The sequence below is a fragment of the Triticum urartu genome, chromosome 4, assembly GCF_003073215.2.
Source record: "Triticum urartu cultivar G1812 chromosome 4, Tu2.1, whole genome shotgun sequence".
Classification (NCBI taxonomy): Eukaryota; Viridiplantae; Streptophyta; class Magnoliopsida; order Poales; family Poaceae; genus Triticum; species Triticum urartu.
In genome coordinates, this window is record NC_053025.1 from 391,887,148 (window position 1) to 391,905,723 (window position 18,576).

Consider the following 18,576-nt stretch of genomic DNA (forward strand, 5'->3'; position numbering starts at 1 on the left):
TGGTTGACACTGCCAACTGAAAGCGGACCCTGTGAATAGTTATAGATGAGATAGAGTGGATGAGCATCACAAAATGCAGATATTTTGCAAAATAGATGAGTCAAAAACTTCATTTTAGTTTTCCAAAGAAAGCATTTCAGAGCTACCGATTTGTTAAACTCAGTGACACCGAAGAAACTTTGGAGTCTAAACTAGTGGAATCGGTGAGAGCGAGACACAGTTCAGTGACTCTGAGATTGCTAGGGTTTCACTAAGAGTTGAACTCAGTCACACCGATTTGCATGTTTCGGTCAGACCAAAAGTTACAAGTGCAATGGCCTAGGCCAGATTGGAGAGACCGGTTTCCACAACTCGGTCAGTCCGAGATGAGTTCGGCGGAAACCTAACCCTAAATTTTCAAATCAAAACTAATCAAAAGGTAGTTTTTGCTGGATAGGATGATCTCATACGTGGTAAGAAACATGGCATTGACTTTGTGCTAAGAATCGTAGGTAATAATTGCACAAAGGATCGAACTCATACCCTAACTTGGCGATGAGCTTGCTACGGCAGCAACGGCGGTGAAGATTTCCATTGACGGCGACGGAGACCAGCGGCGGGAGGTCGCTGGCAACAAGAGGATGATCCGGAGACCCGAGTTGGTAGAGCAGGACACGCATGGGTGAAAGGGTTTCGGAGAAATTTACAAAATTTGACCCGTCGTTATATATATCCTGACCCTGTCGGTGTGACCGAGTGGAACAACTCGGTGGCACCGAGATGCAGAATCGCAAGCGGTTACTGCACCTCGATGTGACCGAATGGTTCTAATCGGTTGCCCCAAGATTGAAAACTAGATCAACTCAGTGAACTTGGTATGACCGCAAAGGATGAATCGGTCAGACCGAAATGCACAGAGAGGTTTTGGAAGTTTAAGTCTATGATTAATTGGTGACTCCGAGTGCTCCTCACCCAGAGGGTTTGAATCTGACTTGATTAAACTTTGTGATGTAGCATGAATAGAGTCTGAGATGAGAAAAGCATAGATAGCTAGAGGAGGTTCTTAGGCACTCTTGTCCATCCATTTGGCAAAATAAGAAGAGCCAAACAATCAAAGCAACAAATGGATGTCCTCGAATGGGAAATATATGCAATCAACATGCTCACACAATAAAATGGCAAATGAAATATGTGGCAAAGCATGCACGAACACTCTAGCATCTATCAAGAAATTGGCGATGACTAGGTCATCTATATATGAGTATATTGACTTAGGAGTCAAATGAGAACATTTGATTGTAGGTCATACTCACCGTTTAAGCGCAAGTGGGGTTACCACTTTTACATAAAGCATTGGTGTGCTCAAACCTTTAGAGTTGCTTTAGCTCAATTCTTAGAGTAAAGCTCCCCCTAGATTTGATATCCCCCCTAAGAGGGATGAACTAACCTTGGGTTTTGTCGATGATGACATCATGTAGATGTCAAAGATGTGGATGCTCAATGTTGATGTATAACATTTGGAGCAATCCATTGCAGTGAGTGGCACTTTCAATACCTACACGGGTTAGTCCCACAAGGAGCAAACAGGGATATCCATAGACATAGAGGGAAATACACACAAGATGATGTCCATGAAATCATTAGGTTACCTTGTCCCTTGTCTTACCAACAAGAGGGTTTGTGACTCCTTGAACTAGTGCAAGATGTGGAAGTTGTTTGCACTTGTTCTCGCCAAAATGATATGAGTGAAGTATGTTGGCGGAGTCACCCTCAAGAACTCTCTAGTTCTTCTTCTTCGGAATCCACATCAACTTGATGGGAATCCTTGGAGTTGTAGTCGTACTTGATGAAGTAGAACTTGATGTAGTCTTGGGAACCCACTTGACCTAGGGCTTGGGAGCTTCTTCAAATGCATCAATCTCCTCTTGAATTATCCTTGCCTTTTTGCTTTTTGTCTTGTGGTGGAAGATCATCATGAGCTTGTGTTCCGCTGAAAGAAGTAGGATCATACTTCTCTTGTTGAGGAACAAACTTTGTCTTGGGGTATTGATCTTCTTCCCGCTCAACTCCATTGGCATTGAACTTTCGTTCAAAACTAACACCTTGATTCTTCCGGTGTCTTCCTTGCTTGCGTACAATTTCATCAAATTGTTTACTTCCGGCAAGGCTCTTGTAAACACCTTTCTCTATAATTCCCTTCAATAAGCTATTTTCTTGCTCAAGTGTAACTTGGCTAAGAGAATTGTTAGTAGAATCAAGAGAACTACTAGAAGCAATGACATTGGATTTAACATGATTATTGTTACTGCTAGAAGAAGAATATTTCTTACTCTTGTTTCTAGATTTTACTTGTGGCATATAAGTAGACAAGATTAAACTCTTGGCGATGTAAGAAGAACTTTTCTTATGAAGATCATCATTGATTGCTTTTAAGAACCCATGCTCTTGCTCTAGATTGAGCTTTTCAAATCGTAGCTTCTCATGAGTCTTTAAAAGCTCTCGATGATCTTCCAAGGTAGTTTCATGAGCTAACTTAAGAGTGTTTAGTTCTCTAGTTAGATGCTCAATCTCCTTCTTATCATCGTCATTCGTTTTATCTTAATGAGCATGATTAATAGCAAGTTCATCATAGTTTTCATCACTAGAGTTATCAACAAGTAAATCATCATCACCTAGCAAATCATCTTCATCACTATTGAAATCAACATACTCAGGGTGTGATACGTTTGGGCCTTTAGCCATGAAGCATCTTCCAATTCCTTCATTTGGTGAGTCAAATATGTCATAGGAGTTGGTTGACACAAGTGCTAGACCGGCAACACCTTCATCTTGAGTATATTTTGAGTTGGAGTGATAACTTCTCTCAGAATGATGGTCAGAGTCGGATCCGGATAGCCATTCACCAACATGAGCTTGATGTCTTCGTTTTGTGTAGCTCCTTGATGACTTGTCCTTCCTTTCTGAATCCTTGCTTCTGAGAGAGGTTATTCGTTCATAACGATCATCTCTACTCCCTCTCTCTCTCTTGGAGGTGATTCTTCTCTTCTACTTCTCATTTTAGGTGAGTCTTCTCTTCTTTTGTAGGCAGCCATACACTCATTGGAGTAGTGCCCGGGTCTTCCACAATTGTAGCAATTACGCTCACGACTAGAAGATCTTTTATCATTGTAGGACCTTGACTTGGAACTTCTTTCTTTGCTTCTACTCTTGTAGAACTTGTTGAAGTTCTTCACCATTAAGCTCAATTCCTCATTGAAGACTTCTTTCTCACTTGATTATGTAGGAGCATCACATGAGGCTTTGTAAGCACCACTTGACTTGTTGTGAAGCTCTTTTTTATCCTTGAGTGACATCTCATGAGCAACAATTCTCCCAATTACTTCCGTTGGCTTGAGATCTTTATAATTGGGCATCATTTGGATCAATGTGCACACGGTATCATACTTTCCATCCAAGGCTCTTAGGATCTTCTTGATGATGAATCTGTCGGTCATCTCTTCACTTCCTAAGCCGGCAATCTCATTTGTGATGAGAGCAAGCCTAGACTACATTTCAGCGACACCTTCACCATCCTTCATTTTGAACTTGTCAAGCTGACTTTGAAGCACAACCAATTTGGATTCCTTGACAGAGTCGGTACCTTCGTGCGTATCAATCAAAGTACCCCAAATTTCCTTTGCATTCTCAAGACGGTTGATTTTGTTGAATTCTTCGGGGCACAATCCATTGAAGAGGACATCGCAGGCTTGAGCATTGTATTGCAACATCCTCAATTCTTCCGCGGGAGCTTCACGATTTGGTTCTCTCCCATCAAAGAATTCAACTTGCAAGCCAATACACACAATAGCCCAAACGGCGGGGTTATGTCTAAGAATATGCATTTTTCATCTTATGCTTCCAACTAGCAAAATTTGTACCATCAAAGTAAGGACCTCCACGGTGGTAATTTCCCTCGCTAGACGCCACAACCAAGGCTATGATAACCAAAGCTATGGAAATCAAGGCAAATGGAGACCAAAGCTCTAATACCACTTGTAGGATCAAAACTATGTCTAGAGGGGGTGATTAGACTACTTGACCAAATAAAAATCTAGCCTTTTCCCAATTTTAAGTCTTGGCAGATTTTAGCAACTTATCACAAGTCATGCAATCAACCTACACATGCAAATCTAAGAGTATAGTAGCGGAATGTAAATCATTGCATATGAAGGTAAATGGGAGGAATTTCGCGGGAGCAAACGCAATGTAGACAGGGAGATTTTTGGCATGGTTCCGATAGGTGGTGCTATCGTACATCCATGTTGATGGAGACTTCAACCCACGAAAGGTAACGGTTGCGCGAGTCCAAGGAGGGATCCACCCATGAAGGGTCCACGAAGAAGCAACCTTGTCTATCCCACCATGGCCATCGCCCACGAAGGACTTGCCTCACTTGGGTAGATCTTGACGAAGTAGGCAATCTCCTTGCCCTTACAAACTCCTTGGTTCAACTCCACAATCTTGACGGAGGCTCCCAAGTGACACCTAACCAATCTAGGAGACATCACTCTCCAAAAGGTAATAGATGGTGTGTTGATGATGAACTCCTTGTTCTTGTGCTTCAAATGATAGTCTCCCCAACACTCAACTATCTCTCACAGATTTGGGTTTGGTGGAAAGATGATTTGAGTGGAAAGCAACTTGGGGAAGGCTAGAGATCAAGATTCTTGTGGTTGGATTGGAATATCTTGGTCTCAACACATGAGTAGGTGGTTCTCTCTCAGAAAATGAATGCTGGAAGTGTAGGCACGTTCTGATGGCTCTCTCCACGAATGGAGGAAGGGTGGAGGGGTATATATAGCCTCCACACAAAATCTAACCGTTACACACAATTTACCAAACTTGGTGGGACCGAATAGTTAAACTCGGTCAGACCGATTTAGTTCAAAATGCGAATGTTAGGATTTTTGGTTGGACCGACATGTCAACTCGGTGTGATCGATTTCATTAGGGTTAGGGCATAACGTAATCTCGATGAGACCGACCACGTGAACTTGGTGAGACCGATTTCTGTAATAGGCACGGAGAGTTGGTCAGGCAAACTCAGTGGGACCGGTCGCTCATTTCAGTGGGACCGAAACATTACGAAAATGAAACAGAGAGTTTGCATTGCGAACTCGGTGGGACCGATCGCTCATCTCGGTTAGATCGAAACATTACGAAGGGAAACAAAGAGTTTTCAATCACATCTCGGTTGAGATCGAGATCCCTATCGGTAAGATCGAACTGATTAGGGTTTCTAGCTATGGCTATGTCAAATGAACTCGATGACGCGGGGTAGATCAAATCGGTGGGGCTGAGTTTGACTTTTGGTTTGGGACATATGTGGATATGAGAAAGTGGTTGAGGGATTTTGGAGCATATCACTAAGCATCTTGAGCAAACAAGCCATTAAGCCACACCTCATCCCCTTTTAATAGTACTGACTTTTCCTATGGACTCAATGTCTTGGATCACTAAAATGAAAATGTAGAGTCTTGAGCTTGAGCCAATATGTGTCCTTGCATTTTTAGGGGTCCACATCTCTAGTCCATGCCATGCCTATCACTGAACTTTCTGAAATGATCATCTTGAAAGAGTATTAGTTCAATGAGCTATACGTTGTTAAGAATTACAAAAAACCACCCAGGGATTAGTTGCACTTTCAGTGGCACATGAAAATTTACTTGGAATGGCAGAGTAATACCACATATAGGTAGATATAGTGGACTCATCTAGAGTAAGTTTGGTTTAAGGATTTTGATGCACAAGCAGTATTCCCGCTTAGTACAGGCGAAGGCTAGCAAATAGGTTTAGAAGCGACCAACTAGAGAGCGGAAATGGTCATAATCGTGCATTATGAATAATCAACATTGAACATTAGCATGAGTAGGATATAAACACCACGAACATAAATATCATGGAGGCAATGTTGGTTTTGAATCAACTACATGCATGAACATGTGCCAAGTCAAGCCACTTGAAACATTCAGAGGAGGATACCATATCATCATGCTACATCACAATCATTTTAATGCATGTTGACACCTAAGATAAATCATTGTCCACTCCTAGCTACTTAAGCATGGAATGAGCAACTATAATCTCTAATTGTCATCATAAACATGTTTAATCATAATAGGTTGAATCATGGATATTGAGTTAAACATACTTACAAATACAAAAACAACTTCAGTTCATACCCGCTTTTCCGTGCCACTATCACTTCATCAAATATCGTCATTATTGCCTTTCACTTGCACGAACGAATGATATGAAAATAATTATAGTGCAAGAGTATTGTGGACTAAGCTGGAATCTGCAAACATTTTATTCAAAGGAGAAGACAGAATAATATGGACTCTTTGTTAGATCAACCATAATATATATGAGAGCCACTCAACATTTTCATCGTGGTCTTCTCCTTATAATGACTCAACAAAAGAATAAAATTCAGAAAAACACACTAGAATATTTTTGCAGTTTTTGATTTTTCTTGAAGGAAGCAAATTAAAGAAGGAAAGACAAAAACGAGAAAAACTATTTACACAGGAAAGCTCCCAGCAAGCAAAAGGAGAATGTGACGCCCCGAGACCAATGTGCCAGGTGTCTTCGAGTTATTCGTTGTTGTTGACGTGTCTTTCTCTTGCGTGTTGCATCTTGTCATGTCATCATGTGCATTTCATCATCATGTTTTCAAAACCTGCATCCATCCAGGTTTCCCCCAGTTCCGTTCGTTGTCCGTTCTAAGCCCAACCACACTTGCACGCGCCCGCGGCACGTCCACAATATTATTTTATAAGTGGCCAGAAAATGTTCTCAGAATGGGTTGAAAGTTGGCGTGCAGTCTTATTATAGTGTAGATAGGTCGCCTGCCAAATTTCATCGCATTCGGAGTCCGTTTGACGCCCCAACGAATAACTATAGCGGCAGCATAGCCGGTCTATCGTCGAACGTTTTCGGTCTCCGGAAACAGTCGCCGGTCCTCTCTCTCTTCTCTCAGCTCGAGACCATCTACACAGTCCACTCACCGCCAGGCCCAACCTAACCTCTCTCGCCAGCCCACGACCCTCCTCGCGTGCGCGTCCGAAAAACCTCCCCCAACCCGACCGGGCACTCATGTCCGTTGAGTCCAGATCGTCACCCATCATCCCCAAAACGTCTTTGATTATTTGTTGGACTCACCCACCCTAATTTTTCTCGACCGTCTGAGTTGAATTGGAGGGCCCAAATGCACCCCAAATCCACCTGCTATATATACTTGAGGTCCAACCCTAAAAATTAGGAGGCTTGTTCCATCCACCCCTAGCCGCGCGGCCACCCACTCAGCGTCTTCATCGGGATCCCTCCCGGTCCGCCCACCTCTCCTCGATTTCAGTCACCGGCCAATCGCCGTCGAACCTACGCAACCGGCGCTCTCCTCTGTATCCTCTCGATATCTCCCCACCAACCCAAGCCTTCCCCTCGATCCACCCATCCATCTCGAGCACCCGTAGATGCCTCTGCCCGCGTGCCACCGGAGCCCCGAGCTGCCACCGCGTCGTCCTCCGTCCTCGCATCCGTCTTCGCCTTTGACCACAGGAGCTCCCCCGAGCGGGAACGCTCGCGCCCGAGGCCTAGCTGGCACAAGCTCCTCCGCCTGCAGCACCGGGGCAGCAGGGCCGCCCTCTTCCTCACCTCGGATCGCGCCCTCGTCGGTTACCATGAAGGAACATCGCCGCCACTCCAATCTGTTGCTGCGCCGTCGCTGTCGCCGGGGAATGTCAGTTCCATCCATCCCCGTCTGCTACTAGCCCCGCCTCTGCTTCGAGTCTCCCCGTGTTGCTCGAGATCGCCACGCCGCCCCACCAGAGACAGCCAAGTCCATCGCCGTCCCCTGCTTCTGTCGTGCAAGCACTTAAGGACGACGCCGGCGCCAAGTCCCACTCCTTCCCCCTGCCCTCGACCGCGTGGGATTTTCCGCACCCCGTGTGCTTGTCGTCGGTCACTGTCAAACACCAGCGCCGCCGTGCATCTGTCGTCGACGTCGGTGACTGCAGTGCCCAACCATGGCGTCCATGGAGCCCTCCTGCCGCTGCCTTCGCCAAGTCCACCGTTTCTGGCCTCTGCTTCCCCTCTGCAACGAGCAGGAGCTTGCCCGACGTCACCTCGCCTCCCCGTCGCCATTTTTCACATCGCCATGAGTCTGCGACTGCTTCAGTTCTTCGGTCTTCAGAATCGAGCAACAACAGCTCGCTCGGTGCAGCCTTCGTTGACCGCGGCCCCAATTCGAGGCCCCAGCTCTGTTGGACCCAGCCGTCGCCTTCCACTGCCGCCCTTGCCTCGGATCGAGCCGGTTCCCGTGGTCCCTCGCTTCGGCAAGTCCCTCTGCTGCTTCTCTGCTTCGCGCCGCTGCCTCCCCTGCGTCCAGAGGAGGACGAACGCCTCCGGGCCCTGCTTCTCGTTCTGTCCAGGAACGAGCGACTGCGCCCGTTGACCTGGCCTTGTGGGCTTCGTCCCTAACCAGCAGAAGCCCAGCACCTCCATCGACTCAGGCCTTGGGCCTTGGTGAGCGCCCAGCCGCCTACGGTTTCAGCCCAGTATTTTTTTCCCCGCCGAATGATTTTAGCTTTTATCCCGAATTGCCAGTTTTGCAGAAAAACCCTCATACTTCATTCTTTTAATAACTCAATAACCGTGCACCGGATTAAAATGATCTTTATATGAAACTTGCTTAGAATTTTGTGTAGGTTAATAATTTGTAACTTTCATCTATGTTTAAGATGTTTAAACTGATGTTTGCATTATTTTGCTTAAATGCCATGTTAAAATGATTTACTTCATAACTAAATAATCGTAGCTCCAAACTTAATAAACTTTATATGTAAATGCGGTAGAAAAATGCTTAGTTTAACATGGTGGGAGTACTTTGCATGTTTAACAACTCTAAAATATGGTTTAGGGCAGAACAGTACCAAACCTAAAATATGCACATGAGGAGTTTCTGGACTTGTTGTTTGTTGTTCCGGCCTCATTTAAACTTGCCTAGATAGGTAGTTTTCATTTGCTTCACCCTTTGCCATGCTAACAAACATTTAATGTTGTTGAGTACTTAAATGGGAGAAAACTAAATAATTGTTGTGGTGTTCCGTCAATAGGCAACTCGTTGCATATTGTGCCCCACTTAACTTGTAGTTTTGCTTGTGCACTTTGCCATGCCATGTTTCATTAAACCGGACATGCATCATACTTGACTGTGCATCATGCCATGTTTATGCTTGGTCGTTTACTATGTTGTTTGCTTCTTTTCGGTGTTGCTTCTTCGGGTTAGTTCCGATAACTTCGCGTTTGTGAGGATCCGTTCGTCTATGTCCTTTTATCTTCTTCACAGACTCGTTCTTCTTCCTTGCGGGATCTCAGGCAAGATGAACATACCCTCGAAATCACTTCTATCTTTGCTTGCTAGTTGCTCGCTCTATTGCTATGCTGCAATACCTACCACTTGCTTTATCATGCCTCCCATATTGCCATGTCAAGCCTCTAACCCACCTTTCCTATCAAACCGTTGTTTGGCTATGTTACCGCTTTGCTCAGCCCCTCTTATAGCCTTGCTAGTTGCAGGTGAAGATGGAGTTTGTTCCATGTTTGGAACATGGATATGTTGGTGAGGGAGTCCTGGACTAGGGGGTGTTCGGATAGCCGGACTATACCTTCAGCCGGACTCCTGGACTATGAAGATACAAGATTGAAGACTTCGTCCTGTGTCCGGATGGGACTTTCCTTGGCGTGGAAGGCAAGCTTGGCGATGCGGATATTCAAGATCTCCTACCATTGTAACCGACTCCATGTAACCCTAACCCTATCCGGTGTCTATATAAACCGGAGGGTCGTAGTCCGTAGGACAGAATCAACTCCATACACAACAATCATACCATAGGCTAGCTTCTAGGGTTTAGCCTCCTTGATCTCGTGGTAGATCTACTCTTGTACTACCCATATCATCAATATTAATCAAGCAGGAGTAGGGTATTACCTCCATCGAGAGGGCCCGAACCTGGGTAAAAACATCGTGTCCCTTGTCTCCTGTTACCATCCGGCCTTGACGCATAGTTCGGGACCCCCTACCCGAGATCCGCCGGTTTTGACACCGACATTGGTTCTTTCATTGAGAGTTCCTCTGTGTCGTCGCCTTCAGGCCCGATGGCTCCTTTGATCATCAACAACGATGTGGTCCAGGGTGAGACTTTCCTCCCCGGACAGATCTTCGTCTCCGGCGGCTTCGCTCTGCGGGCCAATTCACTCGGCCACCTTCAGTAGACCGAAAGCTACGCCCCTAGCCATCAGGTCAGGTTTGGAAGCCTAAACTACAAGGCCGACATCCGTGGGGATTTGATCTTCGACGGATTCAAGCCACAGCCAAGCGCACCGCACTGTCTCGACGGGCATGATGTAGCTCTGCTGCCGAACAGTGCTTTGGAGGCCGCACGCGCACCGGTTCCGACCATTGATTCGGAGCCTACTGTGCCAATAGAGGATCAGCGGTTGGACGCTGCCTCAGGGGCTGCGATCTCAGAGGCGATCGAGCCGAACTCCAGCCCCACACTCTGCACGACCCGTGACTCCGAGGATCCGGACTCCTCCCCGACTCCGAACCCCCCGCGCCCCTACCAATCGAATCCGATTGGGCGCGGATAATGGAGTTCACCGCCGCAGACATCTTTCAACATTCGCCTTTTGGCGACATCCTAAATTCTCCTAAGTCTCTCTCTTTATCAGGAGAGCCCTGGCCGGACTATGGCCAGCGAGGGTGGGATGCGGACGATAAGGAAATTCAAAACCCACCCACCACCCACTTGGTAGCCACTGTCGACAATTTAAACGACGTGCTCGACTTTGACTCCGGAGACATCAACAGCATGGATGACGATGCAGGAGATACCGACGAACCAACGCTCATAGGGCATTGGACAGCCACCTCATCTCACGATGTGTACATGGCTAAAGTAAGCAACAACGAGGAAAAAGGGAATGGGACGGGAGTTCGACCCCTCGAAAAGCAATCAAAGCGTCGGCGTAAACACCGACGTAAGCCCCGCCTCGACATAAACCCAACCATAAAGCAAGACGAGCCGGGAGACGACAAGCAGGCCTTAGAGCAACCGTCCGAACAGGGCAACACGGATAGAGAAACCGAACATCCCTCCCCCGGCGAAAACAGAATTCCGGACGACCTCACGCTGGATGAACCCATGGAGCAGAAGAATCTCCACGAGAGACTCGTTGCAACTGCACGCAGCCTAAAAAAGCAGAAGCGCAAGCTAAAAACAGCGGAAGATGCACTCCGAATTAGATGGAGCAAAGTAATCAATACCGCAGATAAATACGGCGACAGTCGCCGCACTCAACGCTATCCGAAAAGAAAGCTACTGCCCGAATTCGACAAAGAGGCCCTAAAGCCGTCGCATTCAAAAAATGAGAAAGCCACATGGTCGGATAGATGACCCCATAAAGCGGCAAGCGGCGCCGCACCTAAAGCGGCATGCGACCCACTTAAGGATTCACATCATGGCCCAATCAGGTCCATTTATGGGCCAAGAAAGCAAGCTCGCGTAAACAACGCTATGAAGCCCTCATCAGAATCCGGCACACCCAAATACAGGGGCGCCGCACACCCCCTATGTTTCACCGATGAGGTTCTGGACTATGAATTCCCAGAGGGATTCAAACCCGTAAACATAGAGGCATATGATGGAACAACAGACCCTGGAGTTTGGATCGAGGATTATATCCTCCACATACATATGGCTAGAGGAGATGATCTCCACGCCATAAAATATTTACCCCTTAAGCTTAAAGGGCAAGCCCGGCATTGGCTTAAAAGCCTTCCCGAAAACACAATTGGAAGCTGGGAAGAGCTCGAGGATGCTTTCCGAGCAAACTTTCAAGGGACCTATGTCCGCCCTCCGGATGCAGACGATCTTAGTCACATAACTCAACAACCCGGAGAATCAGCTCGGCAGTTCTGGAATAGATTCCTCACTAAAAAGAATCAAATAGTCGACTGTCCGGACGCCGAAGCCTTAGCAGCTTTCAGGCACAACGTCCGAGACGAATGGCTCGCCAGACACCTCGGCCAAGAAAAGCCGAGAACAATGGCCGCACTAACAAGCCTCATGACCCGCTTTTGTGCAGGGGAGGATAGCTAGTTGGCAAGATGCAGCCCCAGCGATCCAAGTACATCCGAAACAAGGGATGGAAATGGAAAACCGTGACGCAACAAGGACCGTCGCCGGACTAAGGACAAAAGTCCGAAGAGCACGGCAGTCAATGCCGGATTCAAAGGCTCACGACAAAATCAGGCAAAATCGCCCCCACATGATAACATGGACGATCCATCCAACCTAAATAAAATCCTGGACAGGATATGTCAGATACACAGTACTCCCGGGAAGCCTGCTAACCATACCCACAGAGACTATTGGGTTTTCGAACAATCTGGCAGACTCAATGCCGAACACAAGGGGCTCGACACACCGAGTGAAGACGAGGACGAACCCCAAAAGCAGAGCACCAGGAAACAAAAGAACTTCCCACAAGAAGTAAAAACAGTGAACTCACTTCACATAACAAAGCGTGCGGTGCCCGTAAAGGTACGCACCACACGGCCCATCCCCAAAAGGTCCTGCCACTGGTTGTCAAAACCGATCATCTTCGATCAGCTAGATTATTCCAGAAATATCAAGAATGTAGGATGGACTGCCTTGATACTCGATCCAATAATTGGCGGGCTCCAGTTTTCAAATGTCCTTATGGACGGCGGCAGTGGACTAAACCTGATATATCAGGATACAATCCATCACATCGGGATACACCCAGCAAGAATCCGCCGCAGCAAAACCTCCTTTCAAGGGGTAACACCTGGTCCGGACACCCATTGTATGGGTTTTCTCCGGCTCGAAGTCATATTCGGCTCTGCCGATAACTTCCGCCGTGAAAAGCTGACCTTCCATATCGTCCCGTTCTCAAGCCGCTATCAAGCACTACTGGGACGCGAAGCTTTCGCTCACTTTAACGCAATACCGCTTTATGCATCTCTCACGCTTAAGATGCCCGGTCCACGAGGCATCATCTCTTTGAAGGGGAAGCACTAAAGTGCGCCTCCCCAAGCGGAGGACTGTGCGGCTGCTTTAATAGCCCACAGCAAAATGGCCTCACCGGCTAAAAAAAACTTCGAAATAGGTCATTCAAGACCACGAACGCGGATAGACGAGTTCGGTGAAAAATCATTATTGATGCAGGCCTAGAAGCCATATACCCCCGCACTAGGGGCTCCACGCATAAGAGACAATAAAGCTCAATCTTATATATTTTACTTTATACTTTGTTTATTTTAAAATTTTGTTCGGCACGACCCGTTTTCAACTCAGTTCCTCTCTTTTACAGATGAACGTCGTGCGGCGCCCGTCCAGGATTCGGCACAACGGAGACACATGCACAGACGTGCAGTAGGGACCCATCCTAAAGGATTCTTTTTAGATTAAGACCCTGCGTAAACCTTTTTTACTGTCTCTTGTTGATACACATCCCCTGGTTTTTTCTGATATAACCAAAGGAGGAGGCTGGCGTCTTGGCATGTGGCCACGTCAGAATTTTTTGTGCGTACCTGGACACTAGGGGCTTTTTTAATAATAAAGAGTGTTGTTTCGCCCGCACTCATAAAGACCGAACACCTTAGGGAGTGTTCGGCGTCGCAAGTTTTGGCATTATATGCATCAGCTCCGAATCATGTCTTTGGTCAAATGTTGGGTTGCCCGGCTCCTGATTTCGGCTACCTTACATTCTGCTCTATCGGCTAAGGTAGCACCAGGAGAACTACTGCGATTGTGCCCCGGTTCGGCCGGGCGAGCACCTCAGTAGAGAAAGCCGAAAACTGACTGTGATGATGTAGCGTGAGACTGGTCAGCCACTCGATGACTTATCGGAATCTATCGGATTCCTCCGCTTTAACGAAGGGCCGCTTCCTGGTCAGGCACATACGCGCCCCGAACTCGGGCGAGCGCAGTCGCCACCAAGAGGCTACCTAAATAGTCCCACTGTCAAGCTCCTATGGCTAAGTGAAAGTGTTAAAGCATTATAGTCCGGTTGCCTGGCCCGCTGCGCTATCACCTCCTTTGTAGGACCAAGACGTTGGGTTAAGTGTGAAAATGCGTCTTCTGCGAGCACCCCCGCACTATGTGCGTGGGGGCTGAAGCCAACGACTGCCATCTTTCAGATTTTGTATATATATCTTAAAACGGCCGCACAGGAGGTGTTCCCAATACTTGAAGGCACAAGTATAAAAAAGGCCACTACAGTTTTTCAAAATATTACTTTGTAATTACATATGCTATAATAACATAACATCTTTCGAGCACTGCGTCTCTATTACACGAGGGCCTTCAAGGACTTCCTGAAAATAGTGCTCGGAGGGTACTCGGCTTTTGTCCGAATCTCAGGACGCAACAACGGTGGTCTCCATCTCTGCCCAGTATGTCTTGACACGGTCAAGAGCCATCCTTGCGCCCTCTATGCATGCTGACCTCTTCATTGCATCAATACGCGGCACCGCGTCAAGGAATTGCTGCACCAAGATGAAATAACTCTTCGGCTCCGGTCTCCCCGGCCACAGATGACCCATGACGTACTTCATGACGAGCCCGAACAACCTATTCAGTTCGGCCCATTGAGCCAAACGATCGACCACTGCCAGTGGACGCTCTGGATTGTGAAACTGCGACCAGAAGAGCTTTTCCACTTCGCGATCTTTCTGATCTCGAAAGTGTTCGGTCGCATCAGCAGCACTAGCTGCTAAATCTAGATAGGTATCCTCCTCACTCCACATCCGGTCCAACAGAGCAAACTTCGGATCGCAAAATTTCCTTCGCAGCAGAAAGGGCGTTCCAGCCGCAATCTGTTCGGCCTGACGCAGCTCCTCCTTCGCAGCTCCAATCACAGAGCGCGCGTCCTTCGCATTGGCAACGACCTTCTCTAAGTCCGTCTGTTTCGCCTGGTCTTCTTTCTCAAGAAGTCTGCAACGGTCCGCAGCACTCTTTAACTTTTCGGCCATCTCGGCAATCTCTTCCTTGCTTCGGCAATGAGCAGCCTGTTCGGCTCTCAGCTCTTCAAGGGCTTTCTTGGCAGCCGCATCACTTTCTCTGGCTTGTTCTTTAGCTCGGGCAAGCTCTGCCCTAAGACTCTCCACGGCGGCCGCACCATCTGTGTCAAGCACACACATTGTAAGAAAGAGGCATAAAACTATTCTTACCCGATGCCGCCCGAGGAATTACATACCTTGAGCCTCATCAAGCCGCTTATTGATAAGCGTGATGTCGGCATCTGCCACCTCCAGTTGCTGCTTTAGTTCAGCAAAATCATCAGTCCGGCTCGATTTCGGACACCCTGCCGCCTACATTCAAAGGCGACATCTTAGACCTGGGATTATGATCCTCCGCGTGCCATCATTTCTTGACGATGCGCAGAGTCTCAGGGGCTACTATCTACACAGGGCGCACCTTATTCATGCGCAACTGACAAAAGTATACATTATCTAATGTACCTCGAAACCCGTCAGTAAACTTCTGACGGCCTCATGCAATCCGCTCTCTGCGGATGAGATCCTTTCAATCACCGTGTCCATCAATGCACGGTGCTCCTCCGAGATAGAAGCTCGCCCCAGCAGAATTTTTAGCTCCTCCGGCCGAGCACCAGACGGTGCCGGACTTGTCCCACGACCTTTTCCAAAGGCCGGACGCGGAGAACCTCGGGGGGCCACATAGTTATCTTCCGCCCTTGCCGGATTCGGAGAAACTCTCCGTGATGACACCTCAGGGTCGCCCGCCTCGCTAGGCAGCACGGCAGGGGGAGGCGTCCCGCTCTCCATCATCTCCGGAAGGAGATCCCCCGAAGACGAGCTCTGCTGAGAAGGGCTGAGGTCCGAGCTACAAGGCAAAAATTCGGTTAATCTTCTCAGATATAAATCAAGGATTTCCCTCATCCCTCAAAAGGAAAATCTTTCTCCACTTACGGCTCGCTAGAGGGCTGATCCCCTTGAGGGCGTAGTCCGGCCGAGGAACTCCCCGACGCCGGACCCTCTGACGAGGATTTTCTCCCCCGCTTCGAGGCCACGGTTCCCGGGTCATCAGAGGCGGCTCTCTTCTTCCACTTAGGAGAGGAATTTTCGGTTCCTCCCTTCGGAGCAGCCTCCTTAGAGGAGGCCATAGCTTCCTTGTCCTCCCCCTCCAAAGGCATTGTCTCCAGCATCCTGACCAGCACGGGATCCGTCCTGGTTTCAGGAAGGGGAGCCAGACACCTGATCAGCTTCGCCTTCGCTATCCACTCCTGTTTAAAAGGACGGCTCTTTTAGGGGCAAGTTTGTGACAATTATACGAATAAAAGGTCCGGGCACAAGGTTGCTTACTTGAGTATCCGGGCGATTGCGGCTTAGGCCTGCGTCCTCGGTTAAATCCGGACACATCTCTTGTGATCCGAAGAACAGTCTATACATCTCCTCGGGCGTTGCGCCCATAAAGTTCTGGAGAGCTCGTGGTCCATCTGGATTAAACTCCCACAGGCGAAGGGGGCGACGTTTGCCGGGCAATATTCGGTGAATCAGCATGACCTGCGTCACCTTGACCAAGCTGAGGTCTCCTTCCAAGAGATACTTAAATCGGCCCTGTAACAAGGGCACGTCCTTGGGCAAACCCCAATCTAACCCTCTGTTAACCCATGACGCTAGCCGTGGTGGGGGACCCAAGCGAAAGGCAGGAAGCGCCACCCACTTGGCGCTCCGGGGAGCGGTGATATAAAACCACTCTCGTTGCCACAAGCCCAGCTCCTCTTAAAAAGAGCCCTCGGGCCATGGAGCATCAACATTTTTGCTTATAACAGCGCCTCCGCACTCTGCGTGCCATCCCTTGATCATCTTCGGCTCCACTTTGAAAGTATTGAGCCATAATCTGAACTGAGGGGTAACACGGAGGAACGCTTTGCATACAACGATAAACGAGGAGATATGGAGGATGGACTCCGGAGCTAAGTCGTGGAATTCCAGCCCGTAATAAAACAGCAGTCCCCTCACAAAGGGATCCATCGGGAAGCCTAACCCCCGAAGGAAGTGAGACATGAACACTACGCTCTCACCGGGCTGGGGGCTGCGGATAGCCTGCCTTTGAGCAGGCAACCTGTGCGGAATTTCGGCGGTCAAAAAATTAGCCTCTCTCAACTTTAGCACATCCTCCTCCGTGACGGAGGAGGGCATCCATCGGCCTTGAAGGTCGGAACCGGACATTGTCAAAGGTCCAAGGCGCCCGGAATCTGGAGCCTAGGGTGTTGGAACTCGAGGCGACGGGCGAACCTGTTTTGGATTGGAGAAAAGGAGTAAGGCCCTGATCTCTTTATAAAGAGATTGAATACCAGGAGCCCTCCCCGTAACTGTTTGGGACTCGCCATTAATCAAGAAAACATGCTAACGGACACGATTGGGTTACCCACGTCCGTATTGATGAGAATCCCGTAAAAGGGGGGTACACGATCTCTGCTTTGACAAGACGTGCCAAGGAAACCGCCTCGCGAAACATGCTGAGGTGGAAAGGTGAAAACAATTCGGATGAAGGACTTGGCTGTAGTGTGATGACGCACTATGGAATACGTCAGCATATTTGATTTGTGTTAATATTATTCTCTCTATGGCAATATGTGGAAGCTTGTTTTACAAAGCCGGACACTACTCTTGGTGTTTACAATCTTCTATGAAGGACTTGGAGGAGGAACCCGCCTTGCAATGCCAAAGACAATTTGCGCCGGACTCGTCGTCATTGAAGCCTGGTTCAGGGGCTACTGAGGGAGTCCTGGATTAGGGGGTGTTCGGATAATAGCCGGACTATACCTTCAGCCGGACTCCTGGACTATGAAGATACAAGATTGAAGACTTCGTTCGTGTCCGGATGGGACTTTCCTTGGCGTGGAAGGCAAGCTTGGCGATGCGGATATTAGATCTCCTACCATTGTAACCGACTCATGTAACCCTAACCCTATCCGATGTCTATATAAACCGGAGGGTTGTAGTCCGTAGGCAAGAAACTCCATACACAACAATCATACCATAGGCTAGCTTCTAGGGTTTAGCCTCCTTGATCTCGTGGTAGATCTACTCTTGTACTACCCATATCATCAATATTAATCCAAGCAGGAGTAGGGTATTACCTCCATCGAGAGGGCCCGAACCTGGGTAAAAACATCATGTCCCTTGTCTCCTGTTACCATCCGGCCTTGACGCACAGTTCGGGACCCCCTACCCGAGATCCGCCGGTTTTGACACCGACATGACAGTTGGGATATCACAATATCTCTTATTTAATTAATGCATCTATATACTTGGTAAAGGGTGGAAGGCTCGTCCTTATGCCTGGTGTTTTGTTCTACTCTTGCCGCCCTAGTTTCCGTCATACTGGTGTTATGTTCCTTGATTTTGTGTTCCTTACACGGTTGGGGGAATGGGATCCCCTTGACAGTTCGCTTTGAATAAAACTCCTCCAGCAAGGCCCAACCTTGGTTTTACCTTTT